The sequence below is a fragment of the Helianthus annuus genome, chromosome 15, assembly GCF_002127325.2.
Source record: "Helianthus annuus cultivar XRQ/B chromosome 15, HanXRQr2.0-SUNRISE, whole genome shotgun sequence".
In the NCBI taxonomy this organism is placed as follows: Eukaryota; Viridiplantae; Streptophyta; class Magnoliopsida; order Asterales; family Asteraceae; genus Helianthus; species Helianthus annuus.
The window spans coordinates 4,724,452-4,736,331 of record NC_035447.2 but is presented as its reverse complement, the minus strand read 5'-3'; positions in this window follow the sequence as shown (position 1 = coordinate 4,736,331).

Here is an 11,880-nt window from a genome sequence, read left to right as displayed (position 1 = left end):
AAGAGAGACCGACGACTTGCTGCGATCATCTCCAAGTCTGTAGCGAAAGCTGTAAGCGAGGTGTATGAGAATGCGAGCAAATCGTCTGAGGTATCCCATGCTGATCCTCCAAAAGATTCCAACAAGACTGCTTTTAGCTTCAAGCAGTTCAAAGCGTGTGGACCAAATGAGTTCACCGGTGAGGATGGCCCTACAGCCATGTTTCATTGGTTCGACTCGGTGGAAGTCACCCTCCGACAAAGCGGATGCCCCGAAAATCTCCGCACTCTCAACGCTACTGGCGTCTTCCAGTCTCGTGCTTTAGACTGGTGGACCACGGAACGAAACAAGCGTGGGAACGACGCAGTCTATGAGCTGACGTGGGAGGAACTGAAAGCAATCATGATCGACGAGTTCTGCCCTCCCCACGAACGCCAAAAGCTGGAGGATGAATTTTGGGTTATCAAGCAGAAGGAAGGAGACAACGCTGGTCTCACCGCTCGCTTCAAGCAGTTAAGCATCATCTGTCCCGATCAGGTCAAGACTCCAGAAATGACCATCAAGAAGTATATCCGCGCTCTTCCAGACTGCGTAGCGGATTTTGTTCAAGCTTCTAAGCCAGCATCAATTGAGGAGACCTAACTTCTTGCCGCTGAGATCAACGACAAGCAGGTGAAGTCTGGGTTTTGGGATAAGCAAGCCAAGTCTCTGCATCAAGTCACAACAACATCCACCGACAACACCACTGCCCAAACCTCCAAGTCTTCAAGAAGGAGGAAGAAGAACAAGAGTTGTGCTGCCGCAACAACTGCTACTCCTCTCCAGTCTGTACCAGCTCAACAGCAGCAGCACCAGCGCTCAGCTCCAGTGATCAATGCACCGACAGCAAAGCGTGCATACACGTGCCCTCACCCACTCTGCCCGACGTGTTCTTATCACCATCCAGTGGGTGTGGCTTGTCGATTCTGCACTCGCTGCAACCTCTACGGGCATTTCACTGCGAACTATCGCTATGGTCCCCGCCAAGCTCCAGATCAAGCCGTTGTCAATCAGGCTCTACTCCCTGCCCCACAAGGTCAACCAGCAGCTCAAGCACCAACAGTCAATGCTCGAGCCTGCTTTGCATGTGGTGACCCTAACCACTTTGCAAACCGGTTCCCGAACAGGGTAGTCAAGCAAGAGCCCCAACAGCCCCAGCAGCAACAACAACAGCAGCCTCAGCAACAGCAGCAAGCAGCCCATGCCAGAACCTTCAACATCAACGCCCGTCAGGCTCAAGCGGACAACAACGTGGTCAATGGTACGTTCCTTGTGAATGGTATATATGCATCATGTTTGTTTGATACTGGAGCCGATAACTGCTTTGTGTCGTTTGAATTCGAGAAGCTCCTTAGTCGTAAGCGCTCTTATCTTTCGTCATCATTTGAAGTCGAAGTCGCTACTGGAAGAACTGTCGTTGTTAATTCTGTACTCCGTGATTGTACTCTCTAGCTCAACAATCACCTCTTCCCCATCGATCTTATTCCAATGCAACTCGGAAGTTTCGACGTCATAGTAGGCATGGACTTTCTTCGCGAAAACCATGCTGAAGTTGTGTGCTTCGATAAGATGATTCGATTCGTACTCGCCAATGGTGATCTCCTATGTGTATATGGTGAAACTGCTACAAAAGGTCTCAAGCTCATGTCGTGTATTCAAGCCAGCAAGTATCTCCGCAAGGAATATCGAGCCTTCTTGGCCAACATTGTAGTAGCGGAGGAGGGAAAGAAAAAGAAAGTTGAAGTCAAAGATGTTCCAGTGGTCCATGAGTTTCCTCAGGTGTTCCCTGATGATCTCCCTGGATTACCTCCAAGTCGTGATATTGACTTTCGAATCGACCTTATTCCTGGAGCTAACCCCGTTGCCAAAGCCCCTTATCGACTCGCTCCATCCGAAATGCGAGAACTATCGAACCAACTCCAGGAATTACTTGAAAAAGGCTTTATTCGCCTGAGCACTTCTCCTTGGGGCGCGCCAGTCCTTTTCGTCAAAAAGAAGGATGGGTCGTTCCGAATGTGCATCGACTATCGGGAGTTGAATAAGCTAACTATCAAGAACCGATACCCCTTGCCTCGAATCGATGATTTATTTGACCAGCTGCAAGGTGCTCCGTGTTTCTCAAAGATCGATCTACGCTCAGGATATCATCAATTGCAGATTCAAGAGGAAGACATCCCTAAAACCGCTTTTCGAACCCGTTATGGCCATTACGAATTCGTTGTTATGCCTTTTGGTTTGACTAACGCACCCGCGGTTTTCATGGATCTGATGAATCGCGTGTGTAAGCCCTTCTTAGACCGTTTCGTCATCGTGTTCATTAACGATGTCTTGATCTATTCCAAGTCGAAGACCGAACACGCGCAACATCTACGTTTGGTTCTCGAGTTACTTCAGGGGAATCAACTCTACGCCAAGTTCTCCAAGTGTGAATTTTGGCTGGAGGAGGTTCAATTTCTGGGTCACATCGTGAATAGTCAAGGTATACACGTCGATCCCGCGAAAATTGAAGCAGTTAAAAGTTGGATTACGCCCAAGAACCCGTCCGAAGTTCGTTCTTTTCTCGGACTAGCGGGTTATTATCGATGATTTATCGAAGGATTCTCCAAAATCGCTGTGCCGCTTACCGCTCTTACTCATAAAGACAAGCCTTTTGTGTGGGGAACCGCGCAGGAGACTGCCTTTCAAACCCTCAAACATATGCTGTGCAATGCACCGATTCTTACGCTGCCCGACGGAAGCAATGACTTCGTTGTCTATTGTGATGCTTCAAACCTTGGTCTTGGCTGTGTCCTCATGCAACGAGACAAGGTTATAGCCTACGCATCTCGACAGCTCAAGATCCACGAGAAGAACTATACAACCCATGACCTCGAGCTAGGCGCAGTTGTCTTTGCATTAAAGATTTGGCGACACTACCTGTATGGCACCAAGTGTACGATCTTCACCGATCACAGGAGTTTACAACATATCTTTGATCAGAGAGAACTCAATATGCGTCAACGCCGATGGGTAGAACTCCTCAACGATTACGACTGTGAGATTCGTTATCACCCAGGCAAAGCGAACGTGGTTGCCGACGCGCTCAGCAGAAAGAATTATGTGCTCGGTGTCCGGAACATCCAAGCGCAGCATAACCTCGAAACTCTCATCCGTGAAGCTCAACATGCTTGTTTTAATGAGCGTACATTGAAGAAAGAGAGGATTCATCACGATGGAGCTCAGCTTATAAGCAAATCCGATGGGATATTCTATTATCTGGACCGAATCTGGATCCCGAGGAGGACTGAATTGCGAAAGATTATCATGAATGAAGCCCACAAATCCCGATACTCCATTCATCCCGGTGCTGACAAGATGTATCAGGATTTTCGTTACAAGTACTGGTGGCCGGGGATGAAACGGGATATCGCCCTTTATGTTGGTAGCTGCTTAACCTGTGCAAAAGTTAAGGCTGAACATCAAAGACCTCCCGGCTTACTCGAACAACCGCCGATACCTATATGGAAGTGGGAGAGCATAGCTATGGACTTCATAACTAAGCTTCCGACCACGCCATCAGGTCACGACAGTATTTGGGTTATAGTCGACCGTCTGACCAAATCAGCCCACTTTCTGCCAATACGAGAAGACTATAAGGTGGCCAAACTAGCCCAAATCTACACCGACGAGATCATTCGAAATCATGGTACGCCTCGAGACATCATCTCTGACCGTGATGCTCGGTTTACTTCGAGATTGTGGGAAACATTTCAAGCGGCCTGAAGAAACAGTGATCTAATTAAGGTATTAATTAGGAGGGTTTATGTTCCTATCATAGAGGTTAATCTTCTTTTAGGTATTTGAGCTCCGACTGGTTAATCAACCTGCAAAACAGAACACCGTTACTCGTTAAGAGGGGAATGTGGGGGTTTCCCTCTTAACCGGGCTCCGGCGTGAGAATAAGCGACTGCTTTGAGAGTAATTAAGTAGTTAAGAGTAAGAGCCGAGAGAATAGAATGTTTAACCTGTGAAGCAAGGTCTCTATTTATAGCCGGAGAGGTATGAGGGGTTATGGGCTGATGGGCCTTGGGCCAGAAGCGGACAACAAAACGGATATGCTCTTTGTCTCACTGGCGTCGACCGCTTAGTGGCTTCTAGATGCTCGTCGGTGCTGGCGCACCTTGATTGGAGCCACGTGTCATTGTTGTCGGCCTTGTTGTCCTTCTGTCATCAGCAGACGAGTGGAGATCGTGGGACAGTTGTCTCCGTCCTCTGATTGGTGCCATGTAGGCGTCCTTGTGTACTTCTCGTCAGGCGATCGTGGCGCACGATTGACCAGAGCCTGCTAGACGCTCATTGGCTCCTTTTACTGCCACTTGTACCTTGTGTACCACTGTAGGTAGCCGCGCGCTTCCCTACCGAGTGGCTCATCTCTTCCATTGTTTTATGTTAAGTGCTGATATCTGGGTTTGTTGTGTGCATTACTTCGCGCGGGATAATCGTAGAGCAATGTAGGCCGCGCAATGTTGTTGTTAACACCTTGTTGTGTTAAGGAGTATGGTCACACGCGCAACCTGATCTCAGGTTTGCGCGACTTTTTTGGGACCATACCCCTTCAAGTCCCCCCAGTCCAGTGCTGCACCATGCGCAACGCAAGTGGTTGGAGCTCTGGACTTAATAAAAAAAATAAGAGAAGGGGAAATGGTTCCTTTGATCTTGACTTGTATGGCGGACGTTGAAAACTGTTGTTTTCAATGCGCAGGTACTAGGCAGGTGTGGAGTGATATCTTGTTTGTCCTTTTAAGCGCGCGAGGTATTCGTAGTTTACGTATATCTGGCGCGACTCATTGTGACTTCTGCATGAAGTTACTTGCACGTTTTATGGCGGGAAACTTCGAAATTTGAACCTCTGACAGGTTGGTGAGATAAGTCGCTGAGGGCGACGTTTGAGTTGACCCCTGGCACGGGTGTCATCATGCCGCCTGCGGCGGTTGCACTTCATGTCAGGAGAGTGGGTGCCACGCGCGCGTGGTAACCGTCGTCCCTGCTTTTCCGCTCGACGTGGCAACTTCTCGTTGGTTGCCCTTGCGGCTAGTGCGGCACGGTTACCCATCGCATTAAATGCGATGGGTATAAATATCCGAAGAGAAAGGTGAGAGATTCACTTTCTCTTCGTTTCTTCTCCAATTTCCTCTCAAAAGGTCTTTGAATCTTCAAAGTGTTCTTCATCTTCTTCAAGATTTCTTCGAATCTTCAAACTTTTCTTCGTTCTTTTTTCCAGATCCTTCTAAAATATGAGTGAGGGACACCAAGAGGTTCCTGCTAGTGAGGAAGGACCGGTTCCAGTCCTTAGATGGGACTTAGGTCTGTTCGAACAGATTGTTCGGAGCTTCAGATTCCCACCGGAGTGGGACGCCCGGTATCCGGCTCAAGGCCAAACCGCGGCTGATGCCCCACCCGGCTATATTACCCTTTATGAAGATTTCTTTCTTCAGGGTAATTTCCGGCTGCCGGCGACCAATTTTCTGGGTAGTATCCTTTCTTACTACAAGTTCCACATATCTCAGATGAGTCCACCTGGGATGGTGAGGGTGAGACATTTCGAGTTCTTATGTCAGTCTCATGGCATCGAGCCATCCGTAGACAAGTTTCGATCCTTTTACCAACTGCAAAGGACGATGGGGTTTTTTTCGTTTGCGAGCCGGGGTGCGGCGAAGAAGATCTTGTTGAATCCACCCAAGAGTTTCCATGATTGGAAACCCAAGTTCTTCTTCATCAGGGAAGAAGTTGTGCCGGTTGCTATGACCTTTAGGGAATGGACTGAGGCCATACCCAAGGAAGACCTGACGATCCCAAAAACGGCTTTGTGGTATCAGCAGCTGACCCCAACCCCGAACCGGGTGTTTGGGGAAAGTGTTCTAGTTGCAGCAAAGATGAGTGATCAGTGGTCACCTAGCAGCAGGGATGTTCCCGTGTTGAAGCTTGGCGATCAAGGTTAGTCGTTTTTCTGTCTTCTTTTTAAGTGGGATTTCTGTAATTATTACTTACGTATCTCCGTTTATAGAGGCGCAACTCTACCAAGCTGCTTTTTCTACTTTTGGAGGCTCCATGGGCGTTCGCCCATTGCGCGACGACGAAGAAAGCTGGTATGACCAGATTAAAGGAAACTTCATGTTTCCTACTGCTGATGCTTTCGCCTCGCCGCCAGATGCTACTGAAGGTGCGCAATACCCTAAACCTCGTCCATTGCGCTCTGTGACTCTCGCTGGGAAAGAGACTTTCTATCTTTCCAGCGAGGAGTCCGTAGGATCTTCCAGCGGCGAGCTAAGCTCTTGGTCTAAACTATTTGCAGGTGTGTTGCGCGACCTGGGGATTGACCCAGAGGAGAAAAAGAAGAAACCGGTGAAGAAGAAGAAGAAAGCGGAGCCGGAGGTGACCAGCAAGGGCACTGGCCCTAGTCGCGCAACAACTGCTGCTGGCAAAGGTACTCTTCGCCTTCGTCAACGTGACTTGGATGATTATGTGATCATCAGTGACTCATATGAAGGTTTATCACATGTAGCTAAGGGAAAAGCTGGTGCTGGTGGGTCGAAGAGTTCCGGGAGCGCGGGTTCTCGCAACCCTGAAGCTGGCGCGACTCCGTCTTTCCCAGAGGATGAAGAGGTGGAAGAGGAAGATGCTGCTGCTCAACTTATTGGGCGGAAAAGGGGTAGGAGCGAGGCTACAACTGGTGTGGCTTCCGCGCCTCAATCTGTTGTGATCCCTACGATAGGGAAGACGAGCAGGCTGCGCTCGTTGTATCAATTTTCTCCTGGTATGTTCTTTTCTTCTCTTTTCTTTTCTAAAAAACTTCTTTGCTTACACTTGCCTTATTTTGCAGAGATCAAGAAGAAGACCGCTGAAAAGGCGGTTACATTCAGTGAGGCGGGAGTAAAAAGACCCAAGATAACCGTCAAGTCTACTGACACTGCAGCCCAGGACGCCGCGAAGGCGGCCGAGGCGCAGCGAAAGGTGGAGGAGGCGCGTAAGAAAGAAGAAGAGAAGAAGATTGCTGAGGAGAAGAAGAAGGAGGAAGAAGAGAAGAGGAAGGAGGAGGAAAGAAAAAAGAAGGAAGAAGAGGAAAGGAAGCACAGGGCGGAGCAGGAGAGGCTGGCTGAGGTGGCTAGGAAGCAGGCCTTGGAGAAGGAGGTAGCGGCGAAAAAGGCTATGGATCAGCCTTTGAAGTCTCAAGGTCCTGAGGTCACCAGGCCAACCAGCACCGGCCCTGTTATCACTTCGAAAGGGTCCGGCCGCTACTCTTCTAGCGGCGCGAGCTCCGGTGGAGCCGGGGGTTATAACCCTAACGTGATAGGGGCGAAAGATACCGTTGGAGATATCTACTACAAGACATATACTGAAGAAGAGCGCGGTGATGTCCTCCATCAAGCCCCCTGGAGCTTAAAACAGAAGGATACATTTATTGAGTTTGGCGCTTCGCGTGAATGGTTTTTGAATTCCTTCCCCCCTGGTGAGGTCAATCGGCAAAGGGCAAAACCCCATGAGATGTTATATCGTACTTATATTCTTGGGGAGGCCAATGCCCGCGCTGCCAACCATCAGATCGTTCGCGAATGGCGGACGATGGTCAGAGAGCGTGCCGATTGGGAAGTTTACCGCGAGCGTACTCTGAAGCGAATTGCGGAGTTTGAGAAGTCGAAAGCTGCGTTCGACGAAGAAAGAGCCAAGTTTGAGGCTGACAAGAAGGCGGAGGAGTGGGGCCGCGAGGGGCTGCAGAAAAAACTCCACAATGTTGAGGAGCAACTGGCCAAGGAGAAGGCCGAGTTCAAGCGTATATGCGCCCAAGACAACGATCGTACTTATGCTCTACGACAGAAGATCGTTGCTCTTGAGGCTAAAGTTGCGGACTTGACCTCAAAGGTGGAGGAAGCGCAGGGTGAAAAAGCTGCCAAGCAGCAGATGGAGGTTAGTTCTACTGATTCTCGCTCTTCCTTTTTTGTTTATGAGATTTCTTTAAGTCAATTCTCAAGGCGTTTGCCAATTTTTAGGTTGAGCTGACTGCAGCCAAGGTGCAATTGTCTAACAAGGACAAGGATCTCCATGCCAAGGACGTTGAGATAGCGGAACTCAAACGTCGCTTGAATGAGCAAATCGACAGATGCGAGTCTTTGGAGATTGACCTTGAGGCTGAGAAGGTCAAGGCTGCTGATGCTGAGGAGGCGCGTGCTGTGAGCACTGCCGCGCTGAATGTGGCTCAAACCAACTACTCTGAGGCTCAAGGTATCGTCGATACACTTGTCTCAGAAGCGGAGTGGATGCGCACTCGTGGAGTAGTGTTGGTAAGTGCCTTGTGCTTTTTTCTTAAGTTGATTTGAAGAGTTTTTTTTTTTTTTTTTTTTAATGCTTATCTTTTGTTGAAGGTTGCCAACTCCATCCTGAATGCGAACGAGCTAGATCGCGCCGTGGCGGCTCTGACAGATGCGGCGCGTGCGGTGGGTCACCGAGGAGGCTACCTGGAGTGTGCTGATCATGTTGAGCAAATGCTTGGGCAAGAATTTGACACAAGCCATTGCTCAGTAACAGAACGTGCCGATGCTGCGCTGGCAAGTGCTGAAAATTCCTATGACAACCTCTCCTTGCCTGTCATGGAGTTGGTTGTCGAATCGTTAAAGAAAGACGACTGGTGCCAGCGTCTTAAGGCAATCCTCGATCCACCGGTTACCGTCGAGTTGTCCGACGAAGAGCCAGCTGGTGATGATGGCGGTGATGGTGATGATGATGGCAACGATGATGATGGTGAAGATGACGGAGATGATGGTGATGATCGTCGCGAAGAGTAGGAGAGTTTGTTGAGTAGTTAGTTGGTAGGCATTTGTGCCTTTGTAATTTCTTTGAATATTCTTATGTATGATGCTGCGCGGTTGCGCAAGTTGTTAATGAAACATTTTGTTTTTTCCGTTGCAATTATTGCATTGTTATAAAACTTTATGCTAAATTAGCTCGAATAAATGGAAGCGTTTTGTAAGTATTTAGGTGATCGTCCGGTCTCGCGCTTTGTTTGCGGAGGACCTTGGAGGTGGTTTGAACCGTCTTGAAATGCTGTAGTGTTTTCGCGCTAATCAAAAGTTTAACATGCATTTGTAACGAAAAAATGTAATAGAAAAAACATGTCGTATGTTTTCATTCAAGTCAGAAGTTGGCTCTTAGGCCTTCATACATATTTGCCAATGGCTCGTAGCCGGCGTAGCGAATTGAAAAATGGCGCAAGGCCGAAAAGATTACATATAGCATTTGCGCAATTGTTGCGCATTCCAAGTTCTTGGTAAGATGTGGCCATCTAGGGTGCGCAATTTGTAGGCCCCTTTGCCCAGGACCTCATGAATCAGATATGGGCCTTCCCATTTAGGTGCCAATTTCCCTGGGCGTTCCGCATTTGATGCTTCGTTGTCGCGAAAGACGTACTCCCCTGGATTGAAGGTACAAATGCGAACCCTTGTGTTGTAGTACCTTTCCAGCTGGGTTTTGTACTTGGCCTCTCTGATTCTCGCGATTTCGCGTCTTTCTTCTAACAGGTCCAAGTCTAGGCACCTTTCTGCTTCATTGTCAACCGTGTTGACCGTTGTCATGCGTGGCGAGGGCAGGCCAATCTCCGCTGGGATTACCGCCTCTGAGCCATAGACCAGGCTGAAAGGGGTTTCGCCGGTACTTGTCTTTGGCATGGTCCGATGAGCCCATAAAATGCTTGGGAGCTCATCAACCCATCCGCGCCGCCTTGTTCCTAATCTGGCCTTTATCCCTTCGACGATGCATTTGTTCACACTTTCCACTTGTCCGTTGCCTTGTGGGTGCGCAACGGAGGTGAAAGTGTGTTCAATGTTCATCTCCTTCATCCAGTTCTTAAGATCGTCCGAAGCAAAGTTGGTGCCATTGTCTGTCACAATCTTGAGCGGGAGGCCAAATCTGCATATGATGTGCTCCCATATGAATTTGCGCACAATCATAGCTGTGGTGGATGCAAGGGCTTTGGCTTCTACCCACTTTGTGAAGTAGTCGACAGCTACTATGATGAACTTTACGGCGCCGGGAGCATCCGGGAAGGGTCCCACCATGTCAATTCCCCATTGTTGAAAGGGCCATGCGGTGGACACGGGGATAAGATCATTTTTAGGGCGCAGCGTTTTTGGAGCGTGCCTCTGGCAAGAGTCACACTTGCGGATCTCCTTCATTGCATCGACATGCATACCCGGCCAGTAGTAACCGGCGCTCATGATCTTCGCGACAACCATCCGTGGTCCGGAGTGAATGCCACAAATCCCCTCATGGATTTCCCTTATCAGATAATTTGCATCCTGGGGGTCCACGCAACGTAGTAGTGGTCCCAGGAAGGATTTTCGGTACAGGATACCGCCATTCATTTCGTACTGTAAGGCTTTGTTTTGGATCTTTTTTGCTTCCGCTTTGTTCTCGGGAATCACCCCCTCTTGCAAGTATTGGATGATGGGGGTCATCCATGATGTCTGCCCTGTTTCGATTACGTTAACTTGGCGCAGTAAAACCGATGGGTTCTTGAGTACCTCTATCCTTACATCCTTGGCGAGATGTTGAAAGGAAGTCGAGGCCAGCTTGCTCAAAGCATCGGCAGGCTTGTTCTCTGAGCGATTAATGTGTATAACTTTGTGGGATTTGAATTGCTGTAGCAATTCCTTCGCTTGTTCCAGATACAAGGCCATGACTTCTCCTTTCGCGTCGTATATGCCGTTCACTTGACTTGCGATCAGGAGTGAGTCAACATGTGCGCGCAAGTTTTTTGCTCCCATCTTGATGGCGAGGCGTAAGCCTGCCAGGAACGCTTCGTACTCAGCCTCGTTGTTGGTATTTTTGAAATCCAACCTAATGGCGTAAGTAAACTCGTGATTCTCGGGGCTTACTAAGCGCAAACCTGCTCCCGCGCCATCTTCATTTGATGCCCCGTCGGTGTAAAGCATCCAAGTTTCCTCTGTATCTTCTTTGGGAGTTTCTATCATCTCGCATTCTTTGATTTTATCGGCCGGCACTTCCGTGATGAAGTCGGCTAGAACCTGACCTTTGATTGCTGGGCGTGGCCTATACAAGATGTTGTGACCTCCCAGCTCAATGGCCCACTTCGCTAATCTGCCCGACGTTTCAGGTTTCTGTAGTATGGTTCCGATGTGGAAGTTCGTCAGCACGGTTATCACATGCCCTGTGAAGTATCGGCGCAGCCTCCTGGAGGCATGAAGTAGCGCAAGTACTAACTTTTCCATCGTGGAATATCTTGTCTCTGGGTCTGTGAGTATCCTGCTGACGTAATAGATCGGTGTTTGAATTCCGTTTCTGTCCACTAGCAACACTGACCCTACTGCCCTATCCGAGGATGATAAGTACAGTACAAGGGGCTCTTTCTCAAATGGCGCCGTAAGGGTGGGCAGTTCAATCAGACATGCTTTCATTTGTTGAAAAGCTGTCTCTGCCTCCGGTGTCCATCTGAATTCTTGCTTCTTTACACAGTTGCGTAGTGTACTGATGAAAGGATATGATTTCGCGGCGTGATTAGATAGGAAACGATTAAGCGCGGCCAGTCGGCCGGCCAAACGTTGCATCTCCTTTATGTTTCGCGGTGATGGCATTCGCTCAATAGCCTGTACTTTCTCTGGGTTCACCTTGAAACCGCCGTTTGTGACGATGAAACCCAGGAACTTCCCTTCCTCCATACCAAAGGAACATTTGGCAGGATTTAGTTTCATATTGACGCCGCGCAGAGAGTTGAACGTCTTTTCAATATCCTTCAGCATCTGATCTTCTTCGGGACTCTTGACCACCAGATCATCAATGTAAACCTCGATGTGCTTTCCAATGTCTCCAGCAAAG